Source organism: Theobroma cacao, chromosome 9 (genome assembly GCF_000208745.1).
Source record: "Theobroma cacao cultivar B97-61/B2 chromosome 9, Criollo_cocoa_genome_V2, whole genome shotgun sequence".
In the NCBI taxonomy this organism is placed as follows: domain Eukaryota; kingdom Viridiplantae; phylum Streptophyta; class Magnoliopsida; order Malvales; family Malvaceae; genus Theobroma; species Theobroma cacao.
Genome location: NC_030858.1, coordinates 19007311 through 19028423, shown reverse-complemented (window position 1 = coordinate 19028423; position 21113 = coordinate 19007311). Strand labels below are relative to the sequence as shown.

Sequence of the window (21113 nt, the reverse complement as noted above, 5' to 3'; positions counted from 1 at the left end):
TCACTTCATGCTTCCCAATGCAAACAACAAATTATGATCTATTTTAACTGAAAATGAAAACAATTTTGATTTAAAATCATTGATAAGATTATAAAACAATTTAAAGTGAGTAACAATGCTTTTGAAGGCATGAGTGACTATAAATGGACTTTTCTTGTCATTTGATGTCTTTCGCTTCACATTTCCCAATGCGACAAATCAAATTACAATTTGTTTTAACCAAAAACTAGAAAAATTCAACTTAAAAATCATTTATAAGATTTTAAAACCATTGAAAGCAAGTAACTAGGCTTTTGAAGGCATAAGTCACTATAAATGAACTTTTCTTGTTAATGGATGACTTTTGCTTCATGTTTTCTGATGCAAACAATAAATTATGATATGTTTTCATCATGAATGAAAAGAAATTCAATTTAAAATCATTTATAAAGTTATAAAACCACTTAAAGCAAGTAACAACGCTTTCAAAGGCATTAATGACTATAGATGGACTTTTCTTATTAATGTATGGCTTGCGCTTCACGTTTCTTGATGCAAATGAGAAATTCTAATATGTTTTAGCCAAAAATGAAAGCAATTCAACTTAAAGTCATTTCTAAGATTATAAAACCATTTAAAGTGAGTAACTATGTTTTTAAAGGCATGAGTAACTATAAATGGACTTTCTTGTCAATGGATAGCTTTTGCTTTACGTTTGCCAATGGAAACATCAAATTATTTTCTGTTTTAACCAAAAATAAAAAAAATTTAAAATCATTTATAAAATGACTTATCTGTCGAAGGCATGAGTGACTATAAATAGACTTTTCTTATCAATGGATGGCTTTCGCTTCATGTTTTCCAAGGCAAACAACAAATTATGATATGTTTGAACCTAAAATGAAAAAAAATTCAATTTCAAATCATTTATGAGATTTTAAAATAATTTAATGCAAGTAACAACACTTTCGATGGAATGAGTGATTATAGATAGACTTTATTTGTCAATGGATGGTTTTTGCTTCATGTTTCTCGATGCAAACAGCAAATTATGATCTATTTTGACTAAAAATATAAACAAAATCAATTTACAATTGTTTATAAAGTTAAAAAACCACTTAAAGCGAGTCATAAGCCTGTCGAAGGCATGAGTGATAATAAATGGACTTTTCTTGTCAATGAATGGCTTTCGCTTCATGTTTCCCAATGCAAGCATCAAATTATGACCTGTTTTAATCAGAAATGAAAACAATTTTGATTTAAAATCAATTATAAGATTATAGAACAATTTAAAGAGATTAGGTTTTCGAAGTCATAAGTGACTATAAATTGACTTTTTCTTGTCAATGGATGGCTTTTGCTTCATGTTTATGATGCAAACATCAAATCATGATTTGTTTTAACCAGAAATGAAGAAAAAAAAATTAATTTAAGCTCATTTATAAGATTATAAAACTATTTCAAGTGAGTAGCAAGGCTTTCAAAGGTATGAGTGACTATAAATGGGCTTTCCTTGTCATTGCTTTCACTTCACGTTTCCTGATGAGACAAATAAAATTACAATTTGTTTTAAGCAAAAATGAGTAAAATTCAATACAAAAATCATTTATAAAGTTTTAAAACCATTTAAAGTAAGTAACTAGGCTTTCGACGGCATAAGTCACTATAAATTGACATTGCCTGTCAATGGATGGCTTTTGCTTCATGCTTACTAATGCAAACAACTAATTATTATAAGTTTTAAGAAAAAATGAAAAAAATTTAATTTAAAATCATTTCTAAAGTTATAAAACCACTTAAAGTAAGTAACAATGCTTTCAAAGGCATTAGAGATTATAGATGGAATTTTCTTGTGAATGGATGGCTTGTGCTTCATGTTTCTCAATGCAAACACCAAATTCGGATATGATTTAGCCAAAAATGAAAACAATGCAACTGAAAGTCATTTGTAAGATTATAAAACCATTTAAAGCAAGTACCTACACTTTTGAAGGCATGAGTGACTATAAATAAACTTTCTTGTCAATGGATAGGTTTTGCCTCACGTTTCTTGATGGAAACATCATGTTTTAACAAAAATGAAAAAAAGTTTAATTAAAAATCATTTATAAAGTAATAAAACCACTTAAATCAAGTAACAAGCTTGTTGAAAGCATGAGTGATTATAAGTGGACTTTTCTTCTCAATGGATGGCTTTAGCTTCATGTTTTTCAAGGCAAACAACAAATTATGATCTGTTTGAGCCTAAAATGAAAACAAAATTCAATTCAAAACCATTTATAAGATTTTAAAACCATTTAAAGAGAGTAATAATGCTTTAGGAGGCCTAAGTGTCTATAAATGGACTTTTCTTGTCAATGAATGGGTTTCACTTCGCGTCTCCTAATGCAAACAACAAATTATATTCCATTTCAACTAAAAATGAATAAAAAAAATTAATTTACAATCATTTATAAAGTTATAAAATCACATAAAGTGAGTAATAAGCCTGTTGAAAGCATGAGTGACTATAAATGGATTTTTTTTGTCAATGGATAGCTTTTGCTTCATGTTTCCCAATGCAAACATCCATTTATGACCTGTTTTAACCAGAAATGAAAACAATTTCAATTTAAAATCAATTATTAGATTATAAAACAATTTAAAGCGAATAACTAGGCTTTCGAAGTCATAAGTGACTATAAATAGACTTTTCTTGTCAATGGATGCCTTTCGCTTCATGTTTCTGATGCAAACATCAAATCAGGATCTGTTTTAACTAGAAATGAAAAAAAATTCAATTTAAACTCATTTATAAGATTATAAAATCATTTAAAATGAGTAACTAGGCTTTTCAAAGGCATGAGTAACTATAAATAGACTTTCCTTGTCATTGGATGGCTTTCGCTTCATGTTTCCTAATATGATAAATCTAATTAAGATTTGTTTCAACCAAAAATGAGAAAAATTGAATATTAAAATCATTTATAAGATTTTAAAACTACTTAAAGCAAGTAACTAGGCTTTTAAAGGCGTAAAAGACTATGAATGGACTTGTTTTGTTAATTGATGGCTTGAGCTTCACGCTTCTTGATGTAAAGAACAAATTCTGATCTAATTTAGCCAAATATGAAAACAATTGAACTTAAAATCATTTATAAGATTATAAAATCATTTAAAGCAAGTAATTATGCTTTCAAAGGCATGAGTGACTATAAATAGAATTTCTTGTCAATGGATAGTTTTCACTTCACATTTTCTAATAGACACATCAAATTATGATCTATTTTAATCAAGAATGAAAAATAATATAATTTAAAATCATTTATAAGTTATAAAACTGCTTAAATCAAGTAACAAGCTTGTCGAAGGCATAAGTGACTATAAATGGACTTTTCTTCTAAATAGATGATTTTCGCTTCACGTTTTCCAAGGTAAATAACAAATTATGATCTGTTTGAACCTAAAATATAAAAAAATTCAATTTCAAATCATTTATGAAATTGTAAAACCATTTAAAGCGAGTAACAATGCTTTCAGAGGAATAAGTGACTATAGATGGACTTTCTTGTTAATGGATAGCTTTTGCTTTATGTTTCCCAATGCAAACAACAAATTATGATCTATTTTAACTAAAAATGAAAACAAATTCAATTTATAATAATTTATAAAGTTACAAAACCACTTGAAGATAATAACAAGCCTATTAAAGGCATGAGTGACTAAAAATGGACTTTTCTTGTTAACGGATAGCTTTTGCTTCATGTTTCCCTACGTAAACAACAAATTATGATATGTTTGAACCTAAAATGAAAAGAAATTCAATTTAAAACCATTTATGAGATTTTCAAACCATTTAAAGTGAGTAACAACGCTTTTGGAGGCATGAGTATCTATAGATGGACTTTTCTTGTCAATGGATGGCTTTCGCTTCACGTTTTTCAATGCAAACAACAAATTATGATTTGTTTTAACCAGAAATGAAAACAATTTCAATTTAAAACCATTTATAAAGTTATAAAACTACTTGAAACGAGTAACAAGGCTTTCAAAGGCATGAGTGATTGTAAATAGAACTTTCTTGCTAATGAATGGCTTTCACTTCATTTTTCCCAATGCAAATATTCAATTATGATATGTTTTAACTAAAAATGAAAAAACTTTTGATTTAAAATTATTTATATGGCTATAAACCATTTAAAGCGAGTAACAAGGTTTTTAAAGGCATGAGTGACTATAATGGACTTTTCTTATCAATGGATGGCTTTCACTTCATGTTTCCTAATGCAAACATCAAATTATAATCTTGTTAACCAATACTGAAAAAAGAATTCAATTTAAAATCATTTATAAAGTTATGAAACCACTTAAAGCGAGTAACAAAGTTTTTGAAGACATGAGTGACTATAAATGGACATTTATTATCAATGCATGGTTTTTCGCTTCACGTTTTTTGATGCAGACATTCAATTATGATCTATTTTAACCAGAAATGAAAAATTATTTTACTTAAAATCATTTCTAAGACTATAAAACCAATTAAAACGAGTAGTAAGGCTTTTGAAGGCATGAGTGACTTTAAATGAACTTTTCTTATCAATGGACGATTTTCACTTCATGTTTTCAGATGCAAAGAACATATTAGGATCTGTGTTAACCAAAAATTAAAATAATTCAACTTAAAATCATTTTATAAGATTATAAAACCATTTAAAGAGAGCAACTAGGCTTTCGAAGGCATGAGTGAGTATAAATGGACTTTTCTTGTCAATGGATGGCTTTCGTTTCATGTTTCCCCATGCAAAGATTCAATTACGATCTGTTTAAACTAGAAATGAAAAAAAATTAATTTAAAATCATTTGTATGGCTATAAAACCATTTCAAGCATGTAACTATACTTTCAAAGGCATGAGTGACTATAAATGGACTTTTTTTGTCAATGGATGGCCTTCACTTCACATTTCTCTAAGCAAACATCCAATTATGATATTTTTTAACCAGAAATGTAAAAAAATTTCTACTTAAAATCATTTATAAGACTATAAAACCATTGAAAGCAAGTAACTAGGCTTTCAAAGGTATGAGGAATTATAAATGGACTTTGCTTGTCCATGGATGGTTTTCACTTCACGTTTCTCAACTCAAACCTCAAATAACAATATGTTTTAACCAAAAATGAGAAAAATTCAATTTTGAAATTATTTATAAAGTTATAAAACCATTTAAAGTAATAAATTATGCTTTTGAAGGCATAAGTAACTATAAATGGACTTTTCCTGTCAATGGATGGCTTTTGCTTCACGTTCCTTGATGCAAACATCAAATTATGACCTGTTTAAATGAAAAATGAAAAAAAAAATAGTTTAAAATCATTTATAAAGTTGTAAAAGGACTTAAAACGAGTAATAAGGCTTTCGAAGATATGAGTGACTATAAATGAAACTTTCTTGCTAATGAATGGCTTTCACTTCGTGTTTCTCCATGCAAACATCCAATTATGATCTGTTTTAACTACAAATGAAAAAACTTTTGATTCAAAATTATTGATATGGCTATAAAACCATTTACAGCGAGTAACAAGGCTTTTGAAGGCATGAGTGACTATAAATGGACTTCTTTTATCAATGGATGGCTTTCACTTCACGTTTCTCGATGCAAACATCAAATTATGATCTTTTTAATGAAAACTAAAAAAAATTCAATTTAAAATCATTTACAAAGTTATGAAACCATTTAAAGCAACTAACAAGGCTTTCGAAAGCATAAGTGAGTATAAATGGACATTTATTATCAATGGATGGCTTTCGCTTCATGTTTCGTGACGCAAACATCCGATTATGATCTGTTTAACCAAAAAGGAAAAACATTTCTACTTAAAATCATTTCTAAGACTATAAAACCACTTAAAGAGAGTAGCAAGGCTTTCAAAGGCATGAGTAACTTTAAATGGACTTTTCTTATCAATGGATGGCTATCACTTCATGTTTCTAGATGCAAACAACAAATTAGAATATGTGTTAACCAAAAATTTAAAAAATTCAACTTAAATAATTTTATAAGATTATAAAACTATTTAGGGAGAATAACTAGACTTTCGAAGGCATAAGTAAGTATAAATGGACTTTTCTTGTAAATAGATGGCTTTCACTTCATGTTTCCCTATGCAAAGATTCAATTACGATCTGTTTAAACTAAAAATGAAAAAATTTTAATTTAAAATCATTTATGTGGCTATAAAACCATTTAAAGCGTGTAACTATACTTTCAAAGGCATGAGTGCTATAAATGGACTTTTCTTGTTAATGGATGGCGTTTGTTTCAAGTTTTCTAATGCAAACATCCAATCATGATCTGTTTTAACTAGAAATAAAAAATATTTCTACTTAAAATCATTTCTAAGACTATAAAACCATTTAAAGCAAGTAATAAGGCTCTCGAATGCATGAGTGACTATAAATGAACTTTTCTTGTTAATAGATGGCTTTCGCTTCACGTTTCCCGAGGCAAACATCAAATTATGATTTGTTTGGACCAAAAATGAACAACAATTCAATTTAAAATCATTTATAAAGTTATAAAATCGTTTAAAGCGTGTATGTAGGCTTTCGAAGGTATGAGTGACTGTAACTAGACTTTTCTTGTCAATGGATGGCTTTCATTTCACGTTTCTTGATGCAAACAACAAATTATAGTCTATTTTAACTGTAAATGAAAAAAATATTCAACTTAAAATCATTTATAAAGTTATAAAACCACTTAAAGTGAGTAATAAGGCTTTCGAAGGCATGAGTGACTATAAATGGACTTTTCTTATCAATCGATGGCTTTCACTTCATGTTTCCTAATGCAAACATCAAATTATAATCTTGTTAACCAAAACTGAAAAAAAAATTCAATTTAAAATCATTTATAAAGTTATGAAACCACTTAAAGTGAGTAACAAAGCTTTCGAAGATATGAGTGACTATAAATGGACATTTATTATCAATGCATGGCTTTTGCTTCATGTTTTTTGATGCAAACATTCAATTATGATCTATTTTAACCAGAAATGAAAAATTTTTTTACTTAAAATTATTTCTAAGACTATAAAACCAATTAAAGCGAGTAGCAAGGCTTTCGAAGGCATGAGTGACTTTAAATGGACTTTTCTTCTCAATCGATGGCTTTCGCTTCATGTTTTCAGATGCAAAGAACATATTAGGATCTGTGTTAACCAAAAATTAAAATAATTAAACGTAAAATCATTTTATAAGATTATAAAATCATTTAAAGAGAGTAACTAGGCTTTCGAAAGCTTGAGTGAGTATAAATGAACTTTTCTTATCAATGGATGGCTTTCGTTTCATGTTTCCCCATGCAAAGATTCAATTACGATCTGTTTAAACTAGAAATGAAAAAAAAATTAATTTAAAATCATTTGTATGGCTATAAAACCATTTCAAGCATGTAACTATACTTTCAAAGGCATGAGTGACTATAAATGGACTTTTTTTGTCAATGGATGGCCTTCACTTCACATTTCTCTAAGCAAACATCCAATTATGATATTTTTTAACCAAAAATGAAAAAAAATTTCTACTTAAAATCATTTATAAGACTATAAAACCATTGAAAGCAAGTAACTAGGCTTTCAAAGGCATGAGGAACTATAAATGGACTTTTCTTCTCCATGGATGGTTTTCAATTCACGTTTCTCAACTCAAACCTCAAATAACAATATGTTTTAACCAAAATGAGAAAAATTCAATTTTGAAATTATTTATAAAGTTATAAAACCATTTAAAGTAATAAACTATGCTTTTGAAGGCATAAGTAACTATAAATGGACTTTTCTTGTCAATGGATGGATTTTGCTTCACGTTCCTTGATGCAAACATCAAATAATGAACTGTTTAAATGAAAAATGAAAAGAAATTATTTTAAAATCATTTATAAAGTTGTAAAAGCACTTAAAACGAGTAATAAGGCTTTCGAAGATATGAATGACTATAAATGAAACTTTCTTGCTAATGAATGGCTTTCACTTCGTGTTTCTCAATGCAAACATCCAATTATGATCTGTTTTAACTACAATGAAAAAACTTTTGATTCAAAATTATTGATATGGTTATAAAACTATTTAAAGCGAGTAACAAGACTTTTGAAGGCATGAGTGACTATAAATGGACTTCTTTTATCAATGGATGGCTTTCACTTCACGTTTCTTGATGCAAACATCAAATTATGATCTTTTTAATGAAAATTGAAAAAAATTCAATTTAAAATCATTTACAAAGTTATGAAACCACTTAAAGCAACTAAAAAGGCTTTCGAAAGCATAAGTGAGTATAAATGGACATTTATTATCAATGGACGGCTTTTGCTTCATGTTTCACGATGCAAACATCCGATTATGATCTGTTTTAACTAAAAAGGAAAAAAGCTTCTACTTAAAATCATTTCTAAGACTATAAAACCACTTAAAGAGAGTAGCAAGGCTTTCAAAGGCATGAGTGACTTTAAATAGACTTTTCTTATTAACGGATGGTTATCACTTCATGTTTCTAAGTGCAAACAACAAATTAGAATATGTGTTAACCAAAAATTTAAAAAATTCAACTTAAAATCATTTTATAAGATTATAAAACCATTTAAGGAGAATAACTAGACTTTCGAAGGCATGAGTGAGTATAAATGGACTTTTCTTATAAATAGATAGCTTTCACTTCATGTTTCCCTATGCAAAGATTCAATTACAATCTGTTTAAACTAAAAATGAAAAAATTTTAATTTAAAATCATTTATGTGGCTATAAAACCATTTAAAGCATGTAACTATACTTTCAAAGGCATGAGTGCTATAAATGGACTTTTTTTGTAAATGGATGGCTTTCGTTTCAAGTTTTCTAATGCAAACATCCAATTATGATATGTTTTAACTAGAAATAAAAAACATTTCTACTTAAAATCATTTCTAAGACTATAAAACCACTTAAAGCAAGTAATAAGGCTCTCGAATGCATGAGTGACTATAAATGAACTTTTCTTGTTAATGGATAGCTTTCGCTTCACGTTTACCGATGCAAACATCAACTTATGATTTCTTTGGATCGAAAATGAACAAAAATTCAATTTAAAATCATTTATAAAGTTATAAAACCGTTTAAAGCGTGTATCTAGGCTTTCGAAGGTATGAGTGACTGTAACTAGACTTTTCTTGTCAATGGATGGCTTTCATTTCACGTTTCTTGATGCAAACAACAAATTATAGTTTGTTTTTAACTATAAATGAAAATATATTCAATTTAAAATTATTTATAAAGTTGTAAAACCACTTAATGTGAGTAACAAGGCTTTTAAAGGCATGAGTGACTATAAGTGCACTTTTCTTGTCAATGGATTGCTTTCGCTTCATGTTTCCCGATAGAAATATTAAATTATGATCTTTTTAACAAAAACTAAAAAAAAAGCTGAATTTAAAATCATTTATAAAGTTATGAAGCCACTTTAAGCAAGTACGAAGGCTTTTGAAGGCATGAGTGACTTTAATTGACTTTTATTGTCAATAGATGGCTTTCACTTCATATTTCTTGATGCAAACATCTAATTATGATCTGTTTTAATTGGAAATTAAAAACATTTTGATTTAAAATTATTTATAAGACTATAAAACCATTTAAAGTGAGTAATTAGGCTTTCAAAGGCATGAGTGACTATAAATGGACTTTTCTTCTCAATGGATGGCGCTCACTTCATGTTTCCTAATACAAACATCAAATTATAATCCATTTTGATGAAAAATGAGAAAAATTCAATTTTGAAATCATTTATAAAGTTATAAAACCATTTAAAGCAATAAACTATGCTTTTGAAGGCATGAGTGACTATAAATAGACTTTTCTTGTCAATGGATGGCTTTTGCTTCATGTTCCTTGATGCAAACATCAAATTATGAACTGTTGGAATGAAAAATGAAAAAAAAATTTAGTTTAAAATCATTTATAAAGTTGTAAAACCACTTAAAACGAGTAATAAGCCTTTCGAAGGCATGAGTGACTATAAATGGAACTTTCTTGCTAATGAGTGGCTTTCACTTCGTGTTTCTCAATGTAAACATCCAATTATGATCTGTTTTAACTAGAAATAAAAAAACTTTTGATTCAAAATTATTGATATGGCTATAAAACCATTTAAAGCGAGTAACAAGGCTTTTGAAAGCATGAGTGACTATAAATGGACTTATCTTATCAATGGATGGCTTTCAATTCACGTTTCTTGATGCAAACATCAAATTATGATCTTTTTAATGAAAACTGAAAAAAATTCAATTTAAAATCATTTACAAAGTTATGAAAACCACTTAAAGCAACTAACAAGGCTTTCGAAAACATGAGTGAGTATAAATGGACATTTATTATCAATGGATGGCTTTCGCTTCATGTTTCTCAATGCAAATATCCGATTATGATCTGTTTTAACCAAAAAGGAAAAAAAATTCTACTTAAAATCATTTCTAAGACTATAAAACCACTTAAAGCGAGTAGCAAGGCTTTCGAAGGCATGAGTGACTTTAAATGGATTTTTTTTATGAATGAATGGCTTTTGCTTCATGTTTTCAGATGCAAACAACATATTAGAATCTGTGTTAACAAAAATTTAAAAAATTAACTTAAAATCATTTTATAAGATTATAAAACCATTTAGGGAGAGTAACTAGACTTTCGAAGGCATGAGTGAGTATAAATGGACTTTTCTTATAAATAGATAGCTTTCGCTTCATGTTGCCCTATGCAAAGATTCAATTACGATCTGTTTAAACTAGAAATGAAAAAAAAATTAATTTAAAATTATTTATGTGGCTATAAAACCATTTAAAGTGTGTAACTATACTTTCAAAGGCATGAGTGCTATAAATGGACTTTTCTTGTCAATGGATGGTTTTCGTTTCAAGTTTTCTAATGCAAACATCCAATTATGATCTGCTTTAACTAGAAATGAAAAAAATTTCTGCTTAAATCATTTCTAAGACTATAAAACTATTTAAAGCAAGTAACAAGGCTTTCGAATGCATGAATGACTATAAATAGACTTTTCTTGTTAATGGATGGGTTTCACTTCATGTTTCCCAATGCAAACATCAAATTATGATTTGTTTGGACCAAAAATGAACAAAAATTCAATTTAAAATCATTTATAAAGTTCTAAAACCATTTAAAGCGTGTATCAAGGCTTTTGAAGGTATAAATGACTGTAATTGGACTTTTCTTGTCAATGGATGGCTTTCATTTCACGTTTCCTAATGCAAACAACAAATTATAGTCTGTTTTAACTGTAAATGAAAACATATTCAATTTAAAATCATTTATAAAGTTGTAAAACCACTTAAAGTGAGTAACAAGACTTTCGAAGGTATGAGTGACTATAAGTGCACTTTTCTTGTCAATGGATTGCTTTTGTTTCATGTTTCCCAATAGAAATATCAAATTATGATCTTTTTAACAAAAAACTAACAAAAAAAGCTCAATTCAAAATCATTTATAAAGTTATGAAGCCAGTTTAAGCAAGTAAGAAGGCTTTTGAAGGCATGAGTGACTTTAATTAGACTTTTATTGTCAATGGATGGCTTTCACTTCATGTTTCCTGATGCAAACATCCAATTATGATCCGTTTTAACCAAAAATTAAAANATTTATTATTTTTGAATAGTGCTAGTTGTCAACAATTTGCTTTCAAATGAATGTTTTAGATACTTTAATTGTTTTTAAATCATTAAATATATATTTTCTGCTTACCTACTATATTTTTAGCAAGTTTTGAGATTTTTGACGAAAAATTACGAAAATACCCCTGTGAGCCAGAAAATAATATTTTATTGTTCTTATTTAAAAATGACTTATGATTTTTTTAAAATGCGAGATTTAATAACTGTTGCTCACCGGGGAGATGCGGAAGTTGATGCTAAGCCTTGCGGGGTTTCAATCGGCATTCAGGGTGAAGAATGTCTGTCGAGGCCTCGCAGCGATTATCACGGGCCCGATGGGGAGTTCCGGGTCGTGACACTATAAAACCATTTAAAGTGAGTAACTAGGTTTTCAAAGGCATGAGTGACTATAAATGGACTTTTCTTCTCAATGGATGGCTTTCATTTCATGTTTCCCAATGCAAACATCAAATTATAATCCATTTTAACCAAAAATGAGAAAAATTTAATTTTAAAATCATTTATAAGAATATAAAACTATTTAACGTGAGTAACTAGGCTTTTGAAAGTATGAGTGACTAAGAAAAGTCTGTTTATAGTCACTCATGCCTTTTAAAGCCTAGTTGCTTGCTTTATATAGTTTTATAATCTTATAAATGATTTTAAACTGAATTTTTTTTCATTTTTGGTTAAAACAGATCATAATTTGTTGTTTGCAGTGGGAAACATGAAGCGAAAGCCATCCGTTGACAAGAAAAGTCCATTTATAGTCATTTATGCTTTCAAAAGCCTAGTTACTCACTTTAAATGGTTCTATAATCTCATAAATGATTTTAAAATTGAATTTTTCTCATTTTTGGTTAAAATGGATTATAATTTGTTGTTTGTATTGCGAAACATGAAGCGAAAGCCATCCATGGACAAGAAAAGTCCATTTTCTTGTCAATAGATTGCTTTTGCTTCATGCTTCCTGATACAAACATCAAATTATGATCTTTTTAACCAAAATTGAAAAAAAATTCAATTTAAAATCATTATAAAGTTATGAAACCAGTTAAAGTAAGTAAAAAGCTTTCGTAGGCATGAGTGACTATAAATAGACTTTTCTTGTCAATGGATGGCTTTTGCTTCAGGTTTATCAATGCAAACATCAAATTATGATATGTTTTAACCAAAAATGAAAAAAATTCAATTTAAAATCATTTACAAAGTTATAAAACCACTTAAAGTGAGCAACTAGACTTTTGAAGCCATGAGTGACAATAAATGGACTTTTATTGCCAATGGATTTCTTTTGCTTCACATTTCCCGATACAAACAGGAAATTATGATCTTTTTAACCAAAACTAAAAACATTTATAAAGTTATACAATCACTTAAAGCAAGTCACAAGGCTTTCGAAGGCATGAGTGACTATAAATAAACTTTTCTTATAAGTGGATGGCTTTGGCTTCATGTTTCCTGATATAAACATCCAAGTATTACCTGTTTTAACTAAAAAAAAAAAATTCAATTTAATATCATTTGTAAAATTATAAAACCATTTAAAATGAGTAACTGGGCTTTCGAAGGTATGAGTGACTATCTTGGACCTTTCTTGTCAATGGATGGCTTCTTTTCTGGTTTCTCAATGCAAACAACAAATTATGATATGTTGTAACCAGAAATAAAACAAATTCAATTAAAAATCATTTATAAGATTATAGAACTATTTAAATTAAGCAACTAGGTTTTTAAAGGCATGATGACTATATATAGACTTTTCCTATCAATGGAATGCTTTCGCTTCATGTTTCCTAATACAAATATGAAATTCTGATCTTTTTAACGAAAACTAAAAAAAAAATGATTTAAAATAATTTATAAAGTTATAAAACCACTTAAAGCAAGTAACAAGGTATTCAAAGACATGAGTAGCTATAAATAGACTTTTCTTATAAATAGATGGCTTTCGCTTCACGTACCCCATTGCAAATGACAAATTACAATATGTTTTAACCAAAAATTAAAAAAATTCAACCTAAAATTATTTATAAGATTATAAAACCATTTAAAGTGAGTAACTAGGCTTTCGAAGGCATGAGTGACTATAAATGGACTTTTTTTGTCAATGGATGGCTTCGCTTCACGTTTAGGGTTTTAAACATCAAATTGTGATCTATCTAACAAAAAATGAAAACAAATTCAATTTAAAATCATTTATGAAGTTATAAAATTGCTTAAAGTGAGTAACAAGGCTTTTAAAGGGATGAGTGACTATAAAATGACTTTTCTTTTCAATGGATGGCTTTCACTTCACATTTCCCAATGCAAACATCCAATTATGATATGTTATAACTAGAAATGAAAACAATTTCACTTTAAAATCATTTATAAGATTATAAATCCATTTAAAGCGAGTAACTAGGGTATCAAAGGTGTGGGTGACTATAAATGGACTTTTCTTGTCAATAGATGGCTTTCACTTCATGTTTCCCACTGTAAACAACAAATTATGATATGTTTTAACTAAAAATAAAAACAATTCAATTTAAAATCATTTATAAGATTATAATACTATTTAAAGCAAGCAACTACGCTTTCAAAGGCATGAGTGACTATAAATAGAATTTCTTGTCAATGGATGCTATAGCTTCATGTTTCTTGATGCAAACAACAAATTATGATTTGTTTTAACCAAAAATGAAAAAAAAATAATTTAAAATAATTTATAAGATTATAAAACTATTTAAAGTGAGCAACTAGGCTTTCAAATGTATGAGTGACTATAAATAGACTTTTCTTGTCAATGGATGGCCTACGTTTCACGTTTCTCAATGCAAACTTCAAATTATGATCTTTTTAACCAAAAATGAAAAAAAGTTAAATTTAAAATCATTTATAAAGCTATAAAACCACTTAAAATGAGTAATACACTGAAAGGCATGAGTGACTATAAATGAAATTTTCTTGTCAATGGATGGGTTTCGCTTCACGTTTCCTGACTCAAACATCAAATTGTAATATGTTTTAACTAAAAATGAGAAAAACTCAGTTTTAAAATCATTTATAAGGTCAAAAAACCACTTAAAGCAATGTAATAACAAATTATATATGTTTGAACCAAAAATGAAAAAAAAAATTAATTTAAAATCATTTATAAGATTATAAAACCATTTAAAGCGAGCAACTAGGCTTTCGAATGCATGACTGACTATAAATGAAATTTTCTTATCAATGGATTGCTTTCGCTTCAAGTTTATTGATAAAAACATGAAATTATGATCTTTTTAACCAAAAATGAAAAAGCAATTCTACTTAAAATCATTTATAAAGTAATGAAATCACTTAGAGCTAGTAATTAGGCTTTGAAAGGCATGAGTGACTATAAATGGACTTTTCTTGTCAATGGATGGCTTTCACTTTAGGTTTCCTGATGCCACAATAAATTATGATCTTTTTAACCAAAAATGAAAAAACAATTTAACTTAAAATCATTTATAAAGTAATAAAACCATTTAAAATCATTCATAAAATTATAAAACCACTTAAAGTGACTAACAAGGCTTTTGAAGGCATGAGTAACTATAAATAGACTTTTCTTCTCAATAGATGGCTTTTGCTTCACATTTCCTTATCCAAACATCCAATTATGATCTTTTTTAATCAGAAATGGAAATATTTTGATTTAAAATCATTTATAAGATTATAAAACCATTTAAAGTGAGTAACTAGGCTTTCAAAGGCATAAGTGACCATAAATGAAAGTTTCTTGTCAATGGACTGTTTTTGTTGCACGTTTTCTAATGCAAACAACAAATTAGGATGTGTTTTAACCAAAAATAAAAAACAATTCAATTTAAAATCATTTATAAGATTATAAAACCATTTAAAGCGAGCAACTAGGCTTTCGAAGGCAGTAATGACTATAAATGGACTTTTCCTATCATTGGATTGCTTTCGCTTCACGTTTCCTAATAAAAACTTCAAATTATGAAAGTTTTTAGCAAAAAATGAAAAAATATTCAATTTAAAATCATTTATAAAGTTATAAACCACTTCAGGCTAATAGCAAGGCTTTCAAAGGCATGAGTGACTATAAGTAGACTTTTATTATAAATGGATGGCTTTCACCTCATGTTTGCTAATGCAAACATGTAATTATGATTTCTTTTAATCAGAAATAAAAAACTTTTCAATTTAAAATCATTTGTAAGACTATAAAACCATTTAAAGCAAGTAACTAGGCTTTCGAAGACATGAGTGACTATAAGTGCACTTTTCTTGTCAATGGATGGCTTTCACTTCACATATCCCAATGAAAACATCCAATTATAATGTGTTTTAACTAAAAATGAAAAAAAATTCAATTTAAATTATTTATAAGATTATAAAATCATTTAAAGCGAGCAACTAGGCTTTCGACAACATGACTACCTATAAATTGAATTTTCTTGTGAATGGATTGCTTTCGCTTTATGTTCCCTAATACAAACATCAAATTATGATCTTTTTAACTAAAAATGAAAAAAAAATTCAATCTAAAATCAAGTATAAAGTTACAAAACCACTTAAAGCGAGTAAAAAGGCTTTCAAAGGTATGAGTGACTATAAATGGAGTTTTCTTATAAATGGATGGCTTTCGGTTGACGTTTTTCATTGCAAAAGAGAAATTATGATCTGTTTTAACCAAATATGAAAAAAATTCAATTCAAATCACTGATAAAGTTATAAAATCATTTAAGGCGAGTAACAAGGCTTTCAAAGATATGAGTGAATATAAACGGATTTTTCTTGTCAATGGATAGCTTTCACTTCATGTTTTCTAATACAAACATCAAATTATGATCGTTTTAACCAAAAATGAAAAAGCAATTCAAATTAAAGTCATTTATAAAGTTATGCAACCACTTAAAGCATGCAACAACTTAAAGCATGCAATAAGGCTTTTGAAGGCGTGAGTGACTATAAGTGCAATTCTCTTGTCAATGGATGGCTTTCGCTTCACATATCCCTATGCAAACATCCAATTATGATCTGTTTAAACCAAAAATAAAAAAAAATTGATTGAAAATCATTTAGAAAACCATTTAAAGTGAGAAACTAGGCTTTTGAAAGCATGAGTGACTATAAATGGACATTTCTTTTCAATCGATGGCTTTCGCTTCACGTTTCTCATTGCCAAAATAAAAAATTCATCTATATTAACCAAAAATGAAATAAAATTCAGTTTAAAATCATATATAAGATTATAAAACTATTTAAACGGAGCAACTAGGCTTTCAAAGGCATGAGTGATCATAAATGGACTTTTCTTGTCAATTGATGGCTTTTGCTTCATGTTTAATGATGCAAACAATAAATTATGATTTGTTTGAACCAAAAATGAAAATAAATTCAATTTAAAATAATTTATTAGACTATAAAATCATTTAAAGCATGTAATAAGGCTTTAGAAGGCATGAGTGACTATAGATGGACTATTATTGTTAATGGATGGCTTTCGCTTCATGTTTTTCGATGCAAACAATGAATTATGATCTATTTTAAGAAAAAATTTAAAAAATTTAACTTAAAGTATGAGTGACTATAAATGGTCTTTTCTTGTCCATGGATGGCTTTTACTTCACGTTTTCCTATGCGAATAAGAAATTATGATATGTTTTAACCAAAAATAAAAAAAAATAGTTTAAAATCATTTATAAGATTCAAAAACTATTTAAAGCGAGCAACTAGGCTTTAGAAGGCATGAGTGACTATAAACGGGTTTTTTATTAATGGATGGCTTTCGCTTCACGTTTCTCAATGCAAACATCAAATTATGATCTTTTGAACAAAGAATGAAAAAAAAATTCAATGTGAAATCATTTATAGGATTATAAAACTTTTTAAAGCAAGCAACTAGGCTTTCGAAGGGATGCATGACTATAAATGGATTTTTCTTATCAATGGATTGCTTTTGCTTCACATTTCCCAATGCAAACATCAATTATGATATTTTAAATAAAAATGAGAAAAATTCAATTTTAAAATCATTTATAAGATCATAAAACCACTTAAAATGATGCGACAACAAATTATATTTGTTTCGACCAAAAATAAAAAAAATCAATTTAAAATCATTTATAAGATTGTAAAACCATTTAAAGTGAGCAATTAGGATTTCGAAGGCATGACTGACTATAAATGTAATTTTCTTGTCAATGGATTGCTTTAGCTTCAAGTTTCCTAATATAAACATCAAATTATGATCCTTTTAACCAAAAATGGAAAAAAAATTCAACTTAAAATAATTTATAAAGTAATAAGATCACTTAAAGCGAGTAACAAGACTTTCGAAGGCATGAGTGACTATAAGTGGACTTTTCTTGTCAATGGATGGCTTTTACTTCAAGTTTCCTAATGCAACAATAAATTATTATCTTTTTAATCGAAAAAGAAAAAATAATTCAACTTAATATCATCTATAATGTTATAAAACCAGTTAAAGCAAGTAACAAGGCTTTCAAAGACTTTAGTGACTATAAATGGACTTTTCTTGCCAATGGATTTCTTTTGCTTCATGTTTCCCTATACAAACATCAAATCAAGATCTTTTTAACCAAAACTGAAAAAAAAATTCAATTTAAAATCATTCATAAAATTATAAAACCACTTAAAGCGACTAACAAAGCTTTGGAAGGCATGGGTAACTATAAATGGACTTTTCTTGTCAAGCCCAACTGTACAATATGTTCATTATGCCATTCTTACATAAGAATGCATGTTTGCTTACTTGGGTACCTCGAAAATCGTTAAAGGACGACAATATAGCAAATGATACAATTAAGTTGAATTAAGCCTCAAACTAGTTCAAATATAAATTTTAAGATGAAATTGAGAATTTTAAAACCCCAAAATGACTTAAAATGGTGATTCGGAGTTTGAGGACCGATTTGGAGTCAAATTAGAATTTTCATAACCTAGGGGCAAAATGGTCATTTTGCCACTCGAGGTTAAAAATTGGAATGTTGGAAGAAGTTTTTGATCAAGATTGACTATTTAGAACATAATTTGAGTTTGAGAAGTGAAAAATTTTAATTTCGGCATTTTTTCGAGTGTAAGGGCAAAATAGTCATTTTGCCACCCCAGGGGCAAAATTGTAATTTTACACCACCCAACACTTTTCCAGCACATGAATTTCACCCAATATTATCATGGATAATTGAAGGATTTTATGTGGTGGAGAAAGAAAGCTTAATAGTTAAGAATTTAAAAATGGACCAATGGTAAGGTGACAAGTGTCAAGCTTTTATTTCTTTATTATTTTCCTTATAAATCAGCACAAAACCAGCCTATTTCTCTTCATTATGGCCGGCTAAAGCAAGAATAAAGGAAGAAAAGAAAGAACAAGAACCCTAGGGTGAAAATTCAAGAGAAAATTTATGGATTTCAAGTAATCAACCAATCAAAGGTAAAATTTCTTGATTTTGACTTGTGATCTACCTTTCCCATATATTCTTTTGCATTTTCCATGGTTGAATCACAAGATATCATGAAGGATTCATGGCTGACCGAATTTAGAGAGAGAAGATTTGATGATTTATTTGGTTAAATTTTGAGATATTTTAGTGTTTTTAGTTGATTGGTGATGTGTAGCATGAAAAATCAAGCAAAAAAAATTCATTTTCTCCCATCACCCATCATTGGCCGAATTCTCCATGTAGAATATTGATGATGATTTTGATTTTATTTCAAGTGAATTGGTTAGGAAATGATGAATTATGGTGAGAAAATCAGGTAGGAAAAATTATAGTGTTGATGCACCCATCATGGCCGAATTTTTTAAGAGAAAATGTGAGGATGATTTTGCCATATTTCAAGTTATTTAATTTTTGTTTGATGATTTGGAGTATTGGGAGAAACATGGAATTATTTGGAGTTAAATTGGACATATTGGCTAATTAATCGAGTGATAGATTGAATTAGGCCAATACTGTTTTATTTAGGTACACAATTGAATTTGTGTAGAACACCGTGTTTAGACGATAATCCGAACAATTTGCATTCCATTTCATGCATTAGTATAGAGCCTGAATTGGTTTTATAATAATTTAGCACAAATGTAGTAAATGGCTTGTTGTGCATTATGTCTAGATGGTGAGCATTCTGGCAAAAGTAAAGAGATAGTACTCGAGGATCAAGAATCGAAGTACTCAGAATTCGACTCTCGAAATAGTGAGTACCCTTACTATCATCTTAATTATCTAAAGTGGTTTTTATCCGATTTTGTGATTTTATGGAAAATGAGTTTAAATGGTAAATCTTTATGTTTTATAAGCAAAATGTGATTAAATGGAAATGATTTTATAAAATTGTCTTGAAATTGAAAGATGGTTTTTAAAATGGAGTAATTGGAGACTAATTACTGTGTTATAAATCATGGTTTGAATTGAATGGCTTATGATAATAATTGCATGAATGGCTGAATTGGTATTTGTGTTGAAAATGTATGAACTGTTAATTTACCTTGAGAGGTTGTAAAATAAAATAATTGCCATGTCATGCTATTGAATTTTATTGAATTTGTGGGTTATATATTAGTCGTTGCAATGGATGGGTTCCGTGGACCAGCGTATTAGAGGGGCACGATAACCCTATTATATTCATACCTCAGTATGAGAGGCGCGGTTGGATAACTCCTGAGGTTAAAACTTTAGAGTTCACTTTACGCCAAACCACCATGTGAGGGTGAACTCAGCCAACGCCAAGGAACGACTATGTTTTCAAAATAAAAACATGATTTATGCATACATAACTTTTTAACAGCCTTGGCGGACTCGGTTGGGATAGCACTTGGTCAAGGTATCCTTGATAACTAAGTATGAGAATGATTTTGGCACGAGCCAAAGTTTTAAGAAATTCATAAGCCATGTTGATTACTCGATTTATATGAATTGATTTTATTTGGTTGAAATGAGTTGAAAGGTGATGAATTACAGTATGTTAATCTATTTTATCTGTCTCCATTTACTCAGCTTTAGATATTTTAGATGGTATTTGTTTACTCACTAGGATTATATAATCTCACCATCCTCCTTTCCACCCTTTTCAGGCTCAGGATAGTCGGTAGATAGCTCATTTCGTTGAGGGCTACACTTGGACTTGCACCCTCAAAAACTGTAGGTTTATCGCTTTTGATACTTTTGATCGTTCGTGGGCCCACGTGTCACTGTAAATTAAATTGTTATACTTTGGTTATCTGTATTACAGTATGTATGAATTTATTTAGCTTTTACGCTACAAAAATTATTTACCAATAACTCTATAAATATTGTTTTATAAGAAAATAGAATATTTTATCGAATATTTTTATTATATTCAAATAGTCATAATTTCATTTTAAATGAATGTTTTAGATATCTAAACTTATTTTTTATTATGAAATATGTGTTTTCCACTTGCATACTACATTTTTAGCTAGTTTTGAGATTTTTGAGGAAAAATGACAAAA

General features: G+C 28.5%; 1 long non-coding RNA gene across 1 annotated transcript; it reads left to right on the top strand.

Moving 5' to 3' along the window:
- Positions 19046–20754, top strand: LOC108663433. Its single transcript, XR_001929413.1, has 3 exons — positions 19046–19073; positions 19757–19837; positions 20715–20754. It is a non-coding gene; the product is annotated as an uncharacterized LOC108663433 (long non-coding RNA).